Raw genomic sequence first — 17,690 nt, 5'->3', positions numbered from 1 at the left:
AGTGTTTTTTAATGAACGGTCTATTTTCCCTGTAATCCTCAACAGTAAAGTCTATAAAAGATAAGAAACGGGGGTGAATTCAACAACATCCTTTGTGCAAAGAAAAGCCACAGGAGACCATTCTGGCAGTGAAATCTAAGAGCATGGCTAGGGTGCCTTCTCTTTCCCTTCCTCTTTCCTGTTCAGAAATATAGGTTCAAAGATCACAGGAAGGAAGTCCTACTTGCCAAGGATGGCAGAGCAGAAAGACCCACTGAAGAGAGCCTGGGTTCCTGCAGGCACAACTAAGCAAGAACCCAGCCTCCTTCTATGGCTAATCGCCAGATGCTTTACATGTTGTTACCTAAACTAGCCTTGTTGGACTCTGGTATTTGCATCTGAACACTCCTGTAACTCATCCACAATCCTTTCTTCCCTAATTTTATAATAATAGGAATTGCTAGGATTTGTTGTTGCTAGGCAGGCACTGTGCTAAGCAATTTGTTTTCATTAGCTCATTTAATCTTAACAACCTTATTAGGATAGATTCTACAGTACTTCTCTAATTATAAGTAGCAATGGCAGCTTTTTCAGAGTAGAAAAAGATACTACATTAAACGCACACATCACTGAGACACCTCTCTAGTTCAGAAACATGAAAACAGAACAAAAAGGCATTTTAAAACTGAGGAATGATCATATCATTCTCACTTCACAGATGAGGGTACTGAGGCCAAGACTTGCTCAAAATCGCTCCACAACTAGTAAGAAATAATACCACTGTGGTTTGCTAAATTTCTACGTGTACTGAGGTCTGTTTTTGGACATTTCTATTTTGTTCTATTTACCCATCCTGTGTCCATGTCACCTTTAATCTTTTTTCATCTTTTTCTGGGAAAGCAAGTTCAACCTCACTATGTTCTTAAAAAAAAAAAAATTATTCTTAGCCATTCTTACACATTCATTATTTCAGAAAAAATCTTTTAAAGTCATCTTATCAAATCCCAATACTTTACTTTGGGAATTCATCCTATGGAAATTATCCTGAATGGGGGATTTCAGCTTTAAGGAATTTAATGGAAGTACATATTCAACAACAAATATCTATCAAGTACCAACTGTTGTGGGCACAAGGAATACAACAGTGACCAAAAAGACAAAAATCCCTACCCTCTTGGAGCTTGCACTAGTGCAAAGCTCATAACAGTGAAAAACTGCAAGCAATCTAAGCATACAATAGAAGGGAATTGCTGGGAATTCCCTGGTGGTCCAGTGGTTAGGACTCCACACTTACACTGCCAAGTGCGCAGGTTCAATCCCTGGTAGGGGAACTATGATCCCACAAGCTGCATGGCACAGTCAAATTAAGGGGAAAAAAGGAGGGGGTGGGGATTGCTAAAGTAAAGTAATCCACATAACAAAATATATAGTTCAAAGACAGAGATTCAGAGCTTGAGCTCCAAGTGCAACAGACCCCAGTGTAGATCCTGAAATACCCATTTACTAGCTTCAAGGCTTTTAGTCAAGTCACAACATCAAGGAGACTTCTTACAGGAAAACAAAGCTACTAACAGTCTCCCTTGGAGCAAATGAGAAAACTGAATAAGATACTAAGTATAAATACAGTGCTAGATATACAGTAATGGCTCAATAAATGTTAATATTCAAGAAAATAATGACATGGAAAGACATCATATACTAAGTGAAAAGAAAAAAAGAGGCTACAAAACTCTATGTATAGCAGAACCTGTTTTTCTTACAAAGTACACATTCACAGAAAAAGATGAAAAATAATTAACAAATTGCTAGTTCTTGGTGGTGAGTTTAATGGTGACTTCTGTTATCTTTTTTACTCTGTATTTCCTACAATGAACCTGAATTACTTTAAGGAGAAGGTTCAGAGGGTTCTCTGGTGGCCTTGTGGCCTCTGGGTTCCATGCTTTCACTGCTGTGGCCTAGGTTCAATCTTAGGTTGGAAACTGATGCAGCCAAAAAAAAAAAAAAGGAAGAAAGGTCACTTTTGAGTTCAATTAGGAAATAGGAAAGGCTTAATGATGACAATGGCACCCCACTCCAGTACTCTTGCCTGGAAAATCCCATGGACGGAGGAGCCTGGTAGGCTACATACAGTCCATGGGGTCGCTAAGAGTTGGACACGACTGAGCGACTTCACTTTCACTTTTCCCTTTCATGCAGTGGAGAAGGAAATGGCAACCCACTCCAGTATTCTTGCCTGGAGAATCCCAGGGACGGCGGAGCCTGGTGGGCTGCTGTCTATGGGGTTGCACAGAGTTGGACACGACTGAAGCGACTTAGCAGCAGCAGCAGCAATGATGACCAACTGGAAGGCAGTTCTCTCCCCTTTTTTAAAGACCTTCACTTAAGAGTCTGGCAGTGGATTCCAGTCCTAATCTGTGTGGGCCGGACTTCCTGTGTGCCTGGTTCCCTAACCTGGGCACCCCCATGAGCAGAGTCTCACCATGGTTCTCCTGAATCAGAGCTTCCTGGGTGAGACCCAGGTAACTGTACACACAGCTCTGATAGATCAGCCTGCCTCTTGTCTGGGACACTGGTCTGACATTCCGGTCTAGTCAGGACTGCTGGACTAGACAGACTAGCTACAATATTCTGTGATTTATCTAAATTCTTTGAAGTCAGTTCCCCCTCTCTGGCCAACAGGTACCACCGTTTCTGCCCTGCCTTTCCTACAGGGAAACTAACCCTCAATGAGAACTCCTTGTACAGAGACAAGTTGTTGGCATTACAAAGAGTCTAAAATGTAGGGACTCAGGACAGAGTCCTCAGTAACCGATACCCACCTGGTTCTCAGACATGTAGCAACGTGAGGGGAGCGGGCGACCTGAGGCTGGGCCCTGGTCTCCCCAACAGCCAGGCATGCTTTCTGTCTTTATAAACAAATCCATCTTTTTTTTTGCAGCTCTGTGAAGCAGAATTTACAAAGGACAGTTCCCCCCATCCTGAGTGTAGTGGGTAGACTGTGCATGCTTGGGTGCTAAGTCACTTCAGTCATGTCTGCCTCTTTGCAACCCGGTGGACTGTAGCCTGCTAGGCTCCTCTGTCCATGGGATTCTCTAGGCAAGAATACTAGAGTGGGTTGCTGTGCCCTTCTCCAGGGGATCTTCCAAACCCAGGGCTCAAACCTGCTGTCTCCTGCAACTCCTGCACTGCAGGCGGATTCTTTACCGCTGAGCCACTGGGGAAGCCCAATGGGTTGAATTATTCCTCCCAAAATCCATGTCTACCCCAAATCCTCAGAATGTGACCTTATTGAAAAATACAGTCTCTGCAGAAATAATGATTTAAGGATCTAGAGATGAAGTCACCATGGACTTTCAGTAATCCCTAGATCCAATGATTACTATGTTGACAAGATAACAGAGAGGGAGATTTGGACACAGACACACAGAAAAGACCATGTAGAGATGGAGGCAGAGAGGAGAGTGATGCTGCCACAAGCCAAGGAACAACTGGAGGCACCAGAAGCTGGAAGAGCCAAGGAAGCATGTACCTCAAGAGCCTTTGGAGGCAATGTGGACCTGCTGACACCTTGATTTCAACCTTCTAGCCTCCAGAACTGAGAGTAAATTTCTGTTCTTTTAAGCCACAGAGTTTGTGGTCATTTGTTAGGATGGTCATAGGAAACTAACATTTAGATGCTGGAATTAAGGCTTGATATCTTTTATCTGGGGCTTCCCTGGTGGTTCAGTGGTAAAGAATTCACCTGCCAACATAGGAGATCTGGGTTCAATCCCTGGGTCACAAAGATCCCCTGGAGAAGGAAATGGCAACCTACTCCAGGATTTCTTGCCTGGGAAATCCTATGGACAGAGGAGCCTGGCGGGCTACAGTCCACGGGGTCACACACAACAACAACAATCCTTTATCTGAAACTCTCCTGCTAGAGTTGGCAGAATTCCAAGATAGGTCTCAATGACCTTCTCCTTTGTATGTGGGCAGGAGCTGAAAATATGAGATATCACTCCTGTTATTAGGTTACATTATCTGCCAAAGGGATTTTGTTGGTGTCAGCTGACCAAATCAGTTGACCTTAAGACAGGGAAATTGATCCTGTATGAGTCAGAACTAATCAGGTAAGCTCTTAAATGAGATAGGCTCTTCCTGGCCAAAGGGGTTTGAACCATGAGAAGGATTCAACATGAGAGAATAACTTTTCCAGTGTGGAGGTCCAACAGACATCAAGTAACCAAGTGATCCAGGAAAACATCACCATCAACACCACAAGTGCCTTGATAGGATTCTCTTAAAAGGATGCAACATCATTTTTGTGATATTCTTGCTAAAAATGCGTGACCTTATCCTAAGGGAGAAAGATTTGGGATGGTTACAAATTGGAGCAGAGAAATGACAACTAAATGCAATGTGGGATGGCAGACTAGATCCTGGGACAGAAAAAAACGTCAGCAGAAACAGTGGTGAAATTTAAATGAGGCCTGCAGTTTAAAGTTTTGTGCCAATGTTGATTTCCTATTCTTGATGATTATACCACAGGGTGAGGGGATACCACAGGGTGCCTCCAGTTGTTCTTCATGGAGTGGGCACTCTCTTAGCTGAGCTCTGCGGGCTGCTATATTCTTTGTACTTTTACGTCTAAATTAAGTTGAAAATTAAAAGTTTAGAATAAAAGGAAATAACTGAGCAGAGTAACAGAGGTTGCCTCACAGCCTCAGGATTACATTTTTTCTCCCATACTTCTTTATACTTTTCAGTAAGTATGCATTATTCTTGATAATCAAGGACACAAGTTTGGCTGGAGTAAGTGGACTGGTGCAAAGGATGTTGATTTGGTGTCACTGGTGCTTTTCTGGAAAAGAGCAGGCTGACCCCAAGACAAGGCTGAAAAGACCAGCAAGTCTTTGATAAACAGCTAATACCTACCAGAGAATATTGGTACCTTAGACCCCAGAACCCTGGCAGCGATCCAGGAACATACATCTTAGTGCCACTATTCACGGTCTTCCTTCACAGGGGAGTAAAAGAAGTCTATCTGCAATGCAGAAGATGTGGGTTCGATCCCTGGGTCGGGAAGACCCCCTGGAGAAGGAAACAGCTACCCACTCCAGTATTCTTGCCTGAAAAATCCCATGGGCAGAGGAGCCTGGGGGGCTACAGTCCATGGGGTCGCAAAGAGTTGGACACGACTGAGCAACTAAGCACACACACATCATTATTCACACAGCTACACTGGCAGGAACCCCCTGGCTCAATTCCACCTCTAGGAAGCCTTCCCAGATCATTCCTGCCCCCAGTCGCCTCACCTTCCACTGGCCTCTTTCAGTGTCTCTTGGCTGTTCCACTCAATGGAGCTTAAAGAATGCCACAAATAGCATGTGAAGCTTCCAACATGTACTCAGCTCATCTTGACACATATTTTACAAGCCTCCTGGGAACAGAAACAGTGTTTTGCCTGTCTTCATGGAGTGGGCACTCTCTTAGTTGAGCTCTGCGGGCTGGGCCCATCCCTGCATCAAAGAGGCCCTCTCTGTTGTCACTGTCCAGGATTCATTTACTGAGAGTCTGCTGTGCCTCTTTTCAAACTTCTTCATGCCAATTCTGTTTGGTTTTAAACAGTAACTGAAATATCAATGCAGAGAGGAAAACTTTTGATTTCTACAAAAATGAAACTAAGTGCTCTAGAATGGGCAGTTCCCAAAATTGTGGTCTTAGATGACACCTGGATACACTGAGACTGTGTGAGGAGGCTGGAGAGGTAAAAACCAGTTTTATCAGAAAATTAAGATGCTAAAAGCCTTTTCACTCTCATTTTTCAGTAGCTATGTGAAGTATGATGAATGTGTACCTGTGTAGTTTTCTGAAATTTCTGAGGTAGAAGTTTAGGGTATAAATATGTCTGTTTTCAGAGATTAACTCATTTTGTTCTCTAGACTTCCATTGAGTATTTACCAGCAAAATTATGCTGTATAGCATAATTTTGTTATATGTTATATCTAGTAAGTTATATCTAATAAATCATTATTTTGGAGTCCTGAAGATGTGCAAAAATGTAAAAGTAATGCCACTTTTTCCTCGACTTTTTGGAAGTTATTTTCCATAAAAATATGCATTTTATGTTACCATGTAATTACCTTATTTCTATTATTTTAAATGAATAAACAACTTTTTATATTTAATTTTTAACATGGTAAACAACAGATTTAGCCAATAAGTGGAAGACTAAATTAAGGAACACCAGGATCGAAAAGCTTGAGAACTGCTCATCTCAAAAAATGTGTTACAAATGGGGGAAAAAAGATTAAATTCAGTTCAGTTCAGTTGCTCAGTCGTGTCTGATTCTTTGTGACTCCATGGACTGCAGCACACCAGGCCTCCCTGTCCATTGCCAACTCCCAGAGTTTACTCAAACTCATGTCCATTGAGTCAGTGATGCCATCCAAGCATCTTATCCTCTGTAAATTAGGTGTGTGCATTAAAAAAGTAGGATTCTGCATATGGACTGATTTGCAAATGTCTTAAATTCTTGCTCTATCATTATTTTTTAATGGAGATGCTTTTGAACTGTGGTGTTGGAGAAGACTCTTGAGAGTTCCTTGGAGTGCAAGGAGATCCAACCAGTCCATCCTAAAGGAGATCAGTCCTGGGTGTTCACTGGAAGGACTGATGTTGAAGCTGAAACTCCAATACCTTGGCCACCTCATGCGAAGAGTTGACTCATTGGAAAAGACCCTGATGCTGGGAAGGACTGGGAGCAGGAGGAGAAGGAGACGACAGAGGATGAGATGGCTGGATGGCATCACCAACTCGATGGACATGAGTTTGGGTAAACTCCGGGAGTTGGTGATGGACAAGGAGGCCTGGCATTCTGTGATTCATAGGGTCGCAAAGAGTCAGACACGACTGAGCGACTGAACCGAAATGAACTGAATTAACAGATGTATATATCCTGTCACCCAGCAGTCTCACTTCTGAGAATTTCTTCTGTAGTCATATACATAGGAAGTGCCATTTAGTAAAGTTATTCCCTGTAGCACTGTACATAATGACAAAATATTGGAAACAACCCAAACTGGGGGAGAGGGGGAAGCAACATGCTGGTTTAAAAACTATCGTGCTTCCCTATTCTGGAATAATGTGCAGCTATAGTAAAAGTACTTCCTGGGCTGATAGGGAAAGATCCAGAAGAGTTGCTAGGTGAAAAAAGCAAAGTGCTAAACAATGCCTAAAATGCTAACTTAAGAGTATTTCTAAAAATGGGGTGAGATGGGCAGAGGTGAGACTTTGTACTGTACTGGGTGGGAGTTTGGGGGGGGGGTGCAGTTAATGTATGTGTAGTTGCTTTTTAAACTTTTTTATCCTTCTAATCTTTGAACTATGGACTATATAGCATAGAAAAAAATTTTTTCTGTTAAAATTTTTGTCTTCCGGTTTTATTGAGACATAATTCCCATATGGTAAAAAAAAAAAAAAATTGTAATAAAAGAAACCAGAAATCACAGGTCATACATGAGATGTGATTTTTATATACAATTTGCAAGTGTAATTAGCAGACCTAGACCCAAAGACAAAGCCTCAGCCCTAAATCAAAGTTTTGGCAAATAGAAATATATGCACACAGAGGTTGTGGAGAGGGGGAATTGGATCAAGGCAGTCAAAAAGTAGAAACTTACAGTTATAAGATAAATAAATACTAGAGAAGTAATGTGTAACATGCTAAATATAATTAACACTGCTACAGGTCATACATATATGGGGGTTCCCTGGTAGCTCAGAGTAAAGAATCCGCTTGCAATGCAGGAGATGCGGGTTCCACCCCTGGGTTGCGAAGATCCCCTGGAGAATGAAATGGCAACCCACTCCAGTATTCCTGCCTGGGAAATCCCAAGGATAGAGGAGCGTGGTGGGCTATAGTCCATGGGGTCACAAAGGTTGGACACAACTGAGCAACTAAACCACCACTAAACTTTCATATGTGAAAGTTGTGAAAAAAGTTAAATCCTAAAAAAATTTTTTTTCTATTTAATCTTTTACCTCTGGGATGATGTATGTTCATTAAATTTATTGTGATATTCATTTTATAACTGTATATAAATCAAATCATTATGCTGTACACCTTAAACTTACACAGTGTTGTCAGTTATATCTCAATAAAATGGGAAGAAAAAAATGCATGCACATGCTTTTAAGAAAAAATGAACTGTTTAAAACATGGCTTTTAAAAACATCCCCAACTTTTAGCTGACATTTTAATTACTAACACTGCTAAGAGCCTCTAGGGACCCAATGGTAATAAATTCAGGACAATCACATTCTCATTCCACCAAAGCCCAGAACTGTCCCAGGCCTGAGGTTGGAGAAAGGTTAGGATGGCTGATAACGCAGTCAGACTGGAGGCAGGTAAGCTGGTTTCCCATGGACGGACATGCCAACAGCTCTCTCCAGGCTGATTTTGTGGCCACCTTCCCTCCCGCCTGTGAGAGGGTCCACAGGGGTCTCTGCCTTTTCTAACCCGGGGTCCAATAAGGAGCCCCCTCTGGGAGCCTTGATGGCCACAGTAAGGGTGAAGACAACTGGGCCTCGGAGACCTTGTGGTGAGGCGGTCCTGTTCCCCTTGGACAGCGCATTGAGGCCCTCGGCTGGTGCAGACTCTGGACTCCTTATCTGGCCGGCAGTCTGCCAGCCCGCCAGCCCGAGTTCAGAGAAGTTCCACTGTAGACATCCAGAGAGTCCAGGCTAAGGCCCTAGCAGCATGACCCTTCCTCACTCACTCCCCATCCTCCTGTGTCGCCACGGAGTCTGGAAGAAGGAGAAGGGAGAAGAGTCCTCCAGAATAAATTTCTATCCACACAAACCGAGAACTCCCGTCCCCCAAATAAGCACAAGGACAACTGGCTCCTTTCTCTTCGTATTTTCAAGGAAATGTCTGCGATTTCCAACAGTTTTATCATCACACTTACGAATAAAAGTTGCACCTCTTTTTCTGGCGGGCTACAGTCCACGGGGTCACAAAGAGTCGGATGCGGCTTAGCGACTGAGAATGCACGCACACTGGCCCTGTCGAGCCTCTTGGCCAGCAGCAAGTAATGTGACTTGGAAACACCAGTTAACCTCCCTAGATCCACTTTCTTTAGCTGAAAAACAAAGGGCCTACACTCGAAGATTTCCAAAGTCCCCCCAGCTCAATATCCTATCACCATCGGCGGTTCTGCAAAAATGCCTAAGCGTTACTTTCTTCAGGCATCAAGCGCGAAAAGGCTGGATTATTTCGGAGGTCCCGATTTCCAGAAATATACATCCATTCACGGCACTAACTCTTAAATCTCAACATCCTGTAAATACTGGGCCCGGACTGAGGGTTCCTCCTGGAATTGACGTGTAAACAGGTAAGGAAAAGAGGAAGTAGGTGGAACAGTGCCAAAACGGAATCCAGTCCAGTGACCCATCTAGCGCGTGCGCATGTGCAGACAGGCGCGCATGCGTGCAGATACACACACGTCGCTAGTCCTTTCCGTCTATTATCAGCCCGGAAAAGCAGTACTTCCATTACCTGAAAGAATCAGCATAGCTTGCCAAACTTAAAGGTGGGGAAAATAAGGCTCTGTGAAACTGTGAATATGCCAATGCCTGGCACGCCACAGAAAAGGAGCCTACCCAGAAAGGCACGGAGGTTGCCACGTTCCCGAGGAGATGAATCAACCTGAAGCCTGGACTCACACTATTCCTACAACCCAAGCTACCTATCAGCTCCTGGGACCCCTAAATAATCCACTTCACCCCAGAGAGGATGATAATGTTGATTCAGATAACAAACCTCTACTACGCTCCAGGTACAACCAGGACATGCTGCACAGCGGTGAGGACAGGTGTGCAGAAGAAATGTCTCCTGCTGGAGTGATGGGGCAGGATTTGAACAGATTTATGTGGCTCAAAGGGCTCCCCAGGAGGCTCAGTGGTAAAGAGTCCGCCTGCCAATGCAGGCGAAGCAAGAGATCTGGATTTGCTCTCTGGATCGGGAAGATCCTCTGGAGGAGGAAATGGCAACTCACTTCAATATTCTTACCTGAAAAATCCCATAGACAGAGGAGCCTCCTGGGTTATAGTCCATGGGATCACAAAGAGTCAGACACAACTAAACAAGCACACATGCATGTGGCTCAAAAGCCGAGAATTCTTCTGCCACCTTGTACCATCTCTAGTAGAGTGCTATCTTCTCTGAACTTGACCAAACACAACAATGTGACTTCTATTATGTTGCTACCTTATTCTTCATGTAAGGAAGGATGTTCTTTCTCCCTCCAACAAGTGGAGCCAGGAGTCAGATCCCATACCTTCTTTGTACTCTCCAGTGGCCAAGTGCAGAGCCAAGCACAGATCAGGCATTGCGTATTTACAGACTGAAGTGATTAAATACTGAGAGTTGCGGGGCTCTGGTACCTCAGTGCAGTGTTCTTGCCTAAATGACAGGGCCAGTCATTCTGTTTGGTGCTCTCTAATCATACCTGCAAACCAGGAAGTGTACCACTATATAGTGGCTATCACAGTTTATGAAAAACTCACCTCTGAGCATCCAACAGGAAATGGATTGTGTAGTTTTTAAAATTTCACCTACTAAAAGTTATGATTCTCAACATTCTTTCTCTTGCTTCATCAAGTTTCTCTCTGTTTTTATGGCTCTTGTTTTAAGAATTAAGGATTCATTGTAGATGCTGTGGATAAGAGACCACAGATCTAATCTGCCCTTAGCACTGACTCCTTTCACAAGACATGGGGCAAGTTAGGAGCAGAGGTGGGGCAGAGGCCAGGTAGCTAGGCCAGTACTCACCAGGTTACCACTGCTTCACAAGCGGGAGACCTAAGCAGCCTGGGGTTCCTAGGAAGAATGACTCCAGACAAATCCCAGCCCAGGCAGGCTCCAGGAGGAAGGGTCAGGTCAAAGCTGCTCCTACCCCCACCCTATCTTAGGTTCCCAGAAGAGGAGTCAGCCCCTCACCAAATCATGCTCGCATGCTCAGGACACCCAGACCCTAGCCGACTCTAGAGCCTCCAAACGGAGGCCACAACCCAGAGCGGAGGAAAATGTGACTTAACTGGACCTCTGGATCACACGGTGTAACTGCAAGGATGGTATTTTGGCCCATTGCTCTAACCCACCAAGAGAGGGCAGCCTGCGCCAGACCACCTAACCCGGTCGGTAGGAACCAAAAATAGCTAAAAAGCCATGCCCACAGGATGAGCCAGGTCAGAGTTTAGTTAGTCCCTCCTTTGCCATTCTTCAGCTCCTGCTTGGGGCCAGCTGGAAGGCACCGGGCTTTTGTCTTCAGCTGCGAGGTGGTCTGGCCCAGGTGAAGTGGGGCACTCAGCTCCTGGAAAGCCAAGTCTAGATACTACTGTCCCATCAGAGCCATCCCAAGAGCTGCCCACCAGATTTGCCCGTCTACTCTCTGCTTTTCTCCGTGCTCGAGTCCATGGGCTCTAGGACGCCTCTCAGCCTTTTAGTGCGGCTACCGACATCCTCTCTGGCGCCCAGATCCCGCGCTCTCCAGTCCAAAGGGCCGTAGCTGCACCTTCCCTTCTCTCGCCACTGAGGAACCCTCGTCGTGGCACCGCGGCCAGGTGGCCAGGTGTCGCCTCCAGGCAGCGCCCGGGCCCGCGTGTGGGTCCGCCCGAGCGACTTCCGAAACCGCGGCTGGGCTCTGGGTCCTCGGAGCAGCCGTGCCCCCACCCCCACTCGGTGATCCCGAGCCCCGGAGGCGCACTGCTCCTCTGCGCGATGCCCCATCCCCGGGGCACAGAGCTGCCCCTCCCGCATGTCCTTCCCCCCTCACCTGAAGCTGGGCCGACGCCACCTGGCCCCGCGCACCCTCACAAGCCGGTCCCCCGGGCGACCCGCAGCAGCAGCAGTGGTAGCGGCAGCGCAGCTAGGTCGGCGTGCCAGCGCAGACAGCCTGCGCGCCCTCAGCCCCCTGCAGGCGTCCTTCCTCGGCGTGGCGCGCATGCCCCGCTATATACCCTGCGCGTCACGGCCGGGCCCGCCCCCGCCCTCGCCCCGCCCCACCCCACAGTCCCCAGGGTTTGCCACGTGGGCTCCGGCCGGTGGTAAGGCAACTTGTGAGTGCTGCCTGCCAGCCACCCGCTAGACCCGACCGGAGCTTGGCTTGCCCAGGCTTGCGGGGCAAGCCAGCGTGTTAACGCGCGGTGGGGCCTGAGCTCGAGCCCCTAGCTCGCCGAGATGCGAGCTCACCTCCTAGCTCTAGCGGCTTCATCTTCTAACCCTGCTGCAAATTCCATTCATTTTTCCCTGAGGTTTCCTCGGGAAAGCTCCCATAAAGACCTTTCCTTCCTTCTGTGGAAAGCTCTCATAACCTGGTCTCCATCCTCTCGAAGTAACACTGCCACCCACCTGATATGTGTGTGTGTGTGTATCTTAACACATCTGATTAATATAAAAAGCTGCTTTTTCCTCCCCAACTCGATTCTGAAATATTCCTGGGGGTGGGGGGAACGCACGTATAGGTAATAATGTTTCTTCCGCATTTCGCCACCAGACAAAAGAACAAAAAATTCCTGTTCAGGTTCCAAATACCCCGTATCATACTCACTTTTTGAATGAGACGTCGCACCACTCTACCAAAATGATCAAGACTCTCTAAGAAACCGTATTGCTTAACCGAGGCTGGGAGGAATGTTAATTTTTGTGTGAGAAGTGTCCTAGGACTCTTTTTCTGATGTGAAGCAGTTCTATTGAGATGGATATCTAGCCTCGGAAATGCAAATTTCTTGAAAAAATAAGCCACCCATTAAACTCCCATTGTTCTAGTCTGCTGGACGTCATGATTATTTCCTCTGCAGCTAGGCCAGCTGCCACCTGTGTCTAGGGGACCCAAAGGAAAGGCCTTCTAAGCAGAACCGCAGCCTGTTAGTACTCGAGGCCCTGTTTCAGCTCAGTGTCTGGTGCTCAGTAGACACCAAGTGTCTCTGAATTTGCAGAGAAGGGGAACCGCATCCCACTCTTCAAGTCCTGGGGAGAGGAAGGCCCAGGACAGCAATGCTGGTGATGAAAGGAAAAGGAGACAATCCCTGCAGCGATGGCAGGAAGAATCCAGACCTCGGTGGCAGCCTGTTCCTCCTTAGGAGGAGGGTAGAGAGGGAAAAAGAGAGAAAAGCACTGAACCAAAGCCAGAGCAGGCCAGAATGTTTATACCACTTGAAGAGACAAGCTGGGCTGTGGGGTTTTTCTCAAATTTAATTATCCTTACCCTGCAATTATAGTGCTCTAGTGGAGTTAAGGGGTGGGGTGATACTCCTCTCATTTTCCAAGAGATTGCAAAATAATGGCATCCCTGCAGAATCTCCTTCAGAGCCCCTTCATCTCTGTAATAATCCTTTATGTTTGTCTTCCCTGGTTAAACTCAAGTATTTTTCAGACATGATGTCATCCATTTGGGACTCTCAACCCCATCTCTAGTGGGCTGTCAGAAATGGCCCAGTCTCTACCACGCCTTCCTTTTCTTGAAGTTCTGGAAGAAGAATGTGAAACTCACCCAGCGATTAAGTAAAACAAGCATGCTTCTAACACACGGAGCTCTGAACAGTTTGAAGCCCATAAATACATATTACCGAGAGGTGTTACACTGTTCCTAAAACTATGGTCTCAAAGCAATCCCCACGGCTCTTCCAGGCAATGTGTCAATAGTACAGGCTGGGGGGAAAGGTACCTGTCACAGAGACCAGAGCGGAGGGAGGACACTGACACCCTACCACAGGGCCTATCACAGTATTCTCACTTGTTTGCAACCAGCAAGGAGCAGAGCTGCCAAAGTCCACCAGAGCTGATAAGCTATCAGTAATCCATTAGGGAGTTCAATTAATTATTAACACAGCTAAAAATCAAAAGGTCTTAGCTCTACATATCCACCCACCTACAAAATTCTTTAGGTATACCCAAAGTCCTGCCTTCGTCACTCAGTCTTTCCTGCCTAGTGCTAGCTTTGGAGCCTCACTTCTCTCTTTCTTCCAAATATGCTTTTTCCACTCATTCCCCCATTTCCACTTGTTAAAAATTCTAATTCTTCAAAGCCACCACCTCCATTCAGAAAGCTTGATTCTCCTGAAGCCTATTTGATCTACCCTTTCAAATTTCTTTTTACTGTAACCCACTGTAAAAAAATATTTTGCACTGCATCGTTACAAATAACATAGCAAACGAAAATCTTATAAAATTGCCTTAGCATATGCAATGTACTGATATTTTAGAGTCTATTTCAATTTTTTAAAAAGTGGTTAACAAACCCAGTAAATTGATTTCATTGGACTGTAATTCACAGAATTAAAACATTTTATATGGTTTATACTTGCTCCTTCGAAGGAAAGCTATGACCAACTTAGACAGCATATTAAAAAGCAAAGACATTTCTTTACCAACAAAGGTCTATCTAGTCAAAGCTATGGTCTTTCCAGTAGTCATGTGTGGATGTGAGAGTTGGACCATAAAGAAAACTGAGTGCCGAAGAATTGATGCTTTTGAACTGTGGTGTTGGAGAAAACTCTTGAGAATCCCTTGGACTGCAAGGAGATCAAACAAGTCCATCCTAAAGGAAATCAACTCTGAATATTCATTGAAGGCCAGATGCTGAAGCTGAAACTCCAGTACTCTGGCCACCTGATGTGAAGAACTGACTCATTAGAAAAAACCTTGATGCTGGGAAAGATAGAAGGCAGGAGAAGGGGACGACAGGATGAGATGGTTGGATGGCCTCACAGACTCGATGGACATGAGTCTGAGCAAACTCCAGGAGTTGGTGATGGACAGGGAAGTCTGGTGTGCTGCAGTCCATGGGGTTGAAAAGAGTCAGACACGACTGAGCAACTGAACTAATGATACTTGCTTTTCCTCTTAAAAATTATTTCATCTCCATCTCTAACCTCCTTATTGGACCTTAATCTGTCTTGATTACCAAAGATTTCTGTATATACCTGCATCCCCTAAATAACATCTTGCACAAAACAGATGCTCAGTGAATATTAGCTGGATGAATGAATAGGCCAGCTCACTAAAAGTCTGACACTGGGCAATATTTAAGGAACTAAGCATAAAAATCTGACATTCACAAGACTGCTATTTTCCTTTTAACAAGGTATCATAGCTGCTTGCCTTTTCAAAGGATATGCAGGCAGATTTTTCAAAGCTGAAGTGAGCAGAATGGCCTTGGGAAATAAGCCAGGGAAACAAGAGCCTGGCCCAGAGAATATACAAAGTGAGACTGGGCACTCAGGAAACCAAAGCTGGTTCTGTGGTATATTGACAAGGTAGACAACGTGATCAGCAGGGTGGGGCAAAGATCCCCTTTTCAACCCCCAACTATCAGGCCAGCTCTAGAGAGATCGAAGAGAAAAGCCAATGGCCAGGTTTCTAAGGGGTAAAAATGAGTTTTCTATGTTTTGGCATGTCTTTTAACAAATTCAAGAGGATCAGAAGGAATGTGCAGGTTCTAGTTTACCCAAAATCATGCCAGAGGACTAGCACCCTACACTCTGTCAGCCAAAAGAGAACATCCTTAGAAGCCTTATCAATCATTTGTTACCATTCAATGGTTTCAGTGGACAGACAACTGAGAAAAATAACAGTTGGTTCAGAAGCAAGTTACCTATAGGAATTAATCCTTTTCATCTAAGATAGCTAATTTGCTGGAATTTAATTGTTTGAGCGACTGAACTGAACTGAGTATTCCTTTATAATCCTTTTTATTTCTGTAAGGTCAGTGGTCTTTTTTTTCATTCTTGATTTTAGTAATTTGAGTCTTTTTTGACAATCTAGCTAAAGATTTGCTAATTGTTAATCTTTCTCAAGAATCAACTTTTGGTATTATTGATTTTCTATATTGCTTTTCTTGGAAGGAAAGCTATGACCAATTTAGACAGCATATTAAAAAGCAAAGACATTACTTTGCCAACAAAGGTCCATCTAGTCAAGGCTATGGTTTTTCCAGTAGTCATGTATGGATGTGACAGTTGGGCTATAAAGAAAGCTGAGCACCAAAGAATTGATGCTTTTGAAGTGTGGTGTTGAAGAAGACTCTTGAGAGTCCCCTGGACTGCAAGGAGATCCAACCAGGCCATCCTAAAGGAAATCAGTCCTGAATATTCATTGGAAGGACTGATGCTGAAGCTGAAACGCCAATACTTTGGGCACCTGATGCGAAGAGCTGACTCATTTGAAAAGACCCTGATGCTGGGAAAGATTGAAGGCGGGAGGAGAAGGGGACGACAGAGGATGAGATGGTTGGATGGCATCACCGACTAAATGGACATGGGTTTGGGTGGACTCCGGGAGTTGGTGATGAACAGGAAGGCCTGGCATGCTGCAGTCCATGGGGTCACAAAGAGTTGGACATGACTGAGTGACTGAACTGATACTGCTTTTCTGTACTGTCTCATTCACTTCTGCTCTGATCCTTATTGCTGTTGTTCAGTCACTCAGTCATGTTCAACTCTTTGTGACTCCATGGACTGCAGCATGCAGACCTTCCCTGTCCTTCACCATCTCCTGGAATTTGCTCAAACTCATGTCCATTGAGTCGGTGATGCCATCCAACCATCTTGTCCTCTGTCCTCCCCTTCTCTTCCTGCCTTCTATCTTTCCCAGCATCAGGGTCTTTTCCAAAGAGTTGTCTCTTCCTATCAGGTGGCCAAAGTATGGAGCTTCAGTTTCAGCATCAGTCCTTCCAATGAATATTCAGGATTGATTTCCTTTAGGATTGACTGGTTTGATCTCCTTGCAATCCAAGGGGCTCTCTAGTCTTTTCCAACACAACAGTTCAAACAGAATCTATTCTTTGGCACTCAGCCTTCTTTTTGGTCCAATTCTCACATCCATACACGATTACTAGGTACTGAGCCTTATTAGAAAATGTTAGTTTGGTCCTCACCTTTGAATGAATGTTTAGCTGGGAACAGAGTTCCAAGTTGACATTGCATTTTAAAATTATTATTCCTTTTGTCTTAAGCATCTGTTGTGGTTGATAATAAGTCTGCTGCCAAAATAACTTTCTTTACAAGCAATCTCTCTGGTTAAGATTCTGTCTTTGGTGTTCTGTAGTTTCACTACAGCACATCTAGTAATGGCTGTGCTTTTCTTTATTCTCAATTAATTTCTTCTGGTGGAGGATTCATATTTGTCTCTAATTCAGGAAAATTCTCTATCTTCCATATTGTGTGACTTATTCTATTTTAACCTGCAGCAACTCCTATTATACCTTCTCATTCTCTCCTATGTCTTCTCTTCCATTTGTTGTTTAGTTGCTAAGTCATGCTGGACTCTTTGTGACCCCATGGAACCTGCAACACACCAGGATTCCCTGTCCTTCACTATCTCCTGGAGTTTGCTGAAATTCATATCCACTGAGTCAGTGATGCCATCCAATAATCTCATCCTCTGCCACCCTCTTCTCCTTTTGTCTTCAATCCTTCCCAGCAGCAGGGTCTTTTCCAATGAGCCAGCTGTTCTCATCAGGTGGCCAAAGGACTGGAGTTTTAGCTTCAGCATCAGTCCTTCCAATGCAATCCAGGTGACTGACCATTTGTTTCTACAGGGCTGTAGGCTCTCAACAGTCTAGGCTAATCTTCATGATAATTTGTCAGCATGTGGTCCTTCCACATGCTAGTAATATTAATTCAGGCTGCACATACCTGTCTGTGGTCCAGGCTTGGGGATTTCTCAT

At 44.9% G+C, this 17,690-nt stretch overlaps 1 protein-coding gene across 3 annotated transcripts in view; it reads right to left on the bottom strand.

Annotated features, from left to right (window-relative positions):
* SLC39A14 (solute carrier family 39 member 14) overlaps window positions 1-11,954 on the bottom strand; it is a 48,833-nt gene extending 36,879 nt beyond the window's left edge. For all 3 annotated transcript variants that reach the window (XM_081513993.1, XM_081513959.1, XM_081514004.1), the window contains exon 1: window positions 11,799-11,954. The gene's annotated coding sequence lies outside the window, so the exon portion shown is untranslated. The remainder of the gene's footprint in view (window positions 1-11,798) is intronic.
* Window positions 11,955-17,690: the final 5,736 nt, after the last annotated feature.

The sequence above is a fragment of the Giraffa tippelskirchi genome, chromosome 1, assembly GCF_054371585.1.
Source record: "Giraffa tippelskirchi isolate mGirTip1 chromosome 1, T2T-mGirTip1v1.2.pri, whole genome shotgun sequence".
Lineage (NCBI taxonomy): Eukaryota > Metazoa > Chordata > Mammalia > Artiodactyla > Giraffidae > Giraffa > Giraffa tippelskirchi.
This window is presented reverse-complemented; position numbering and strand designations above follow the sequence as displayed.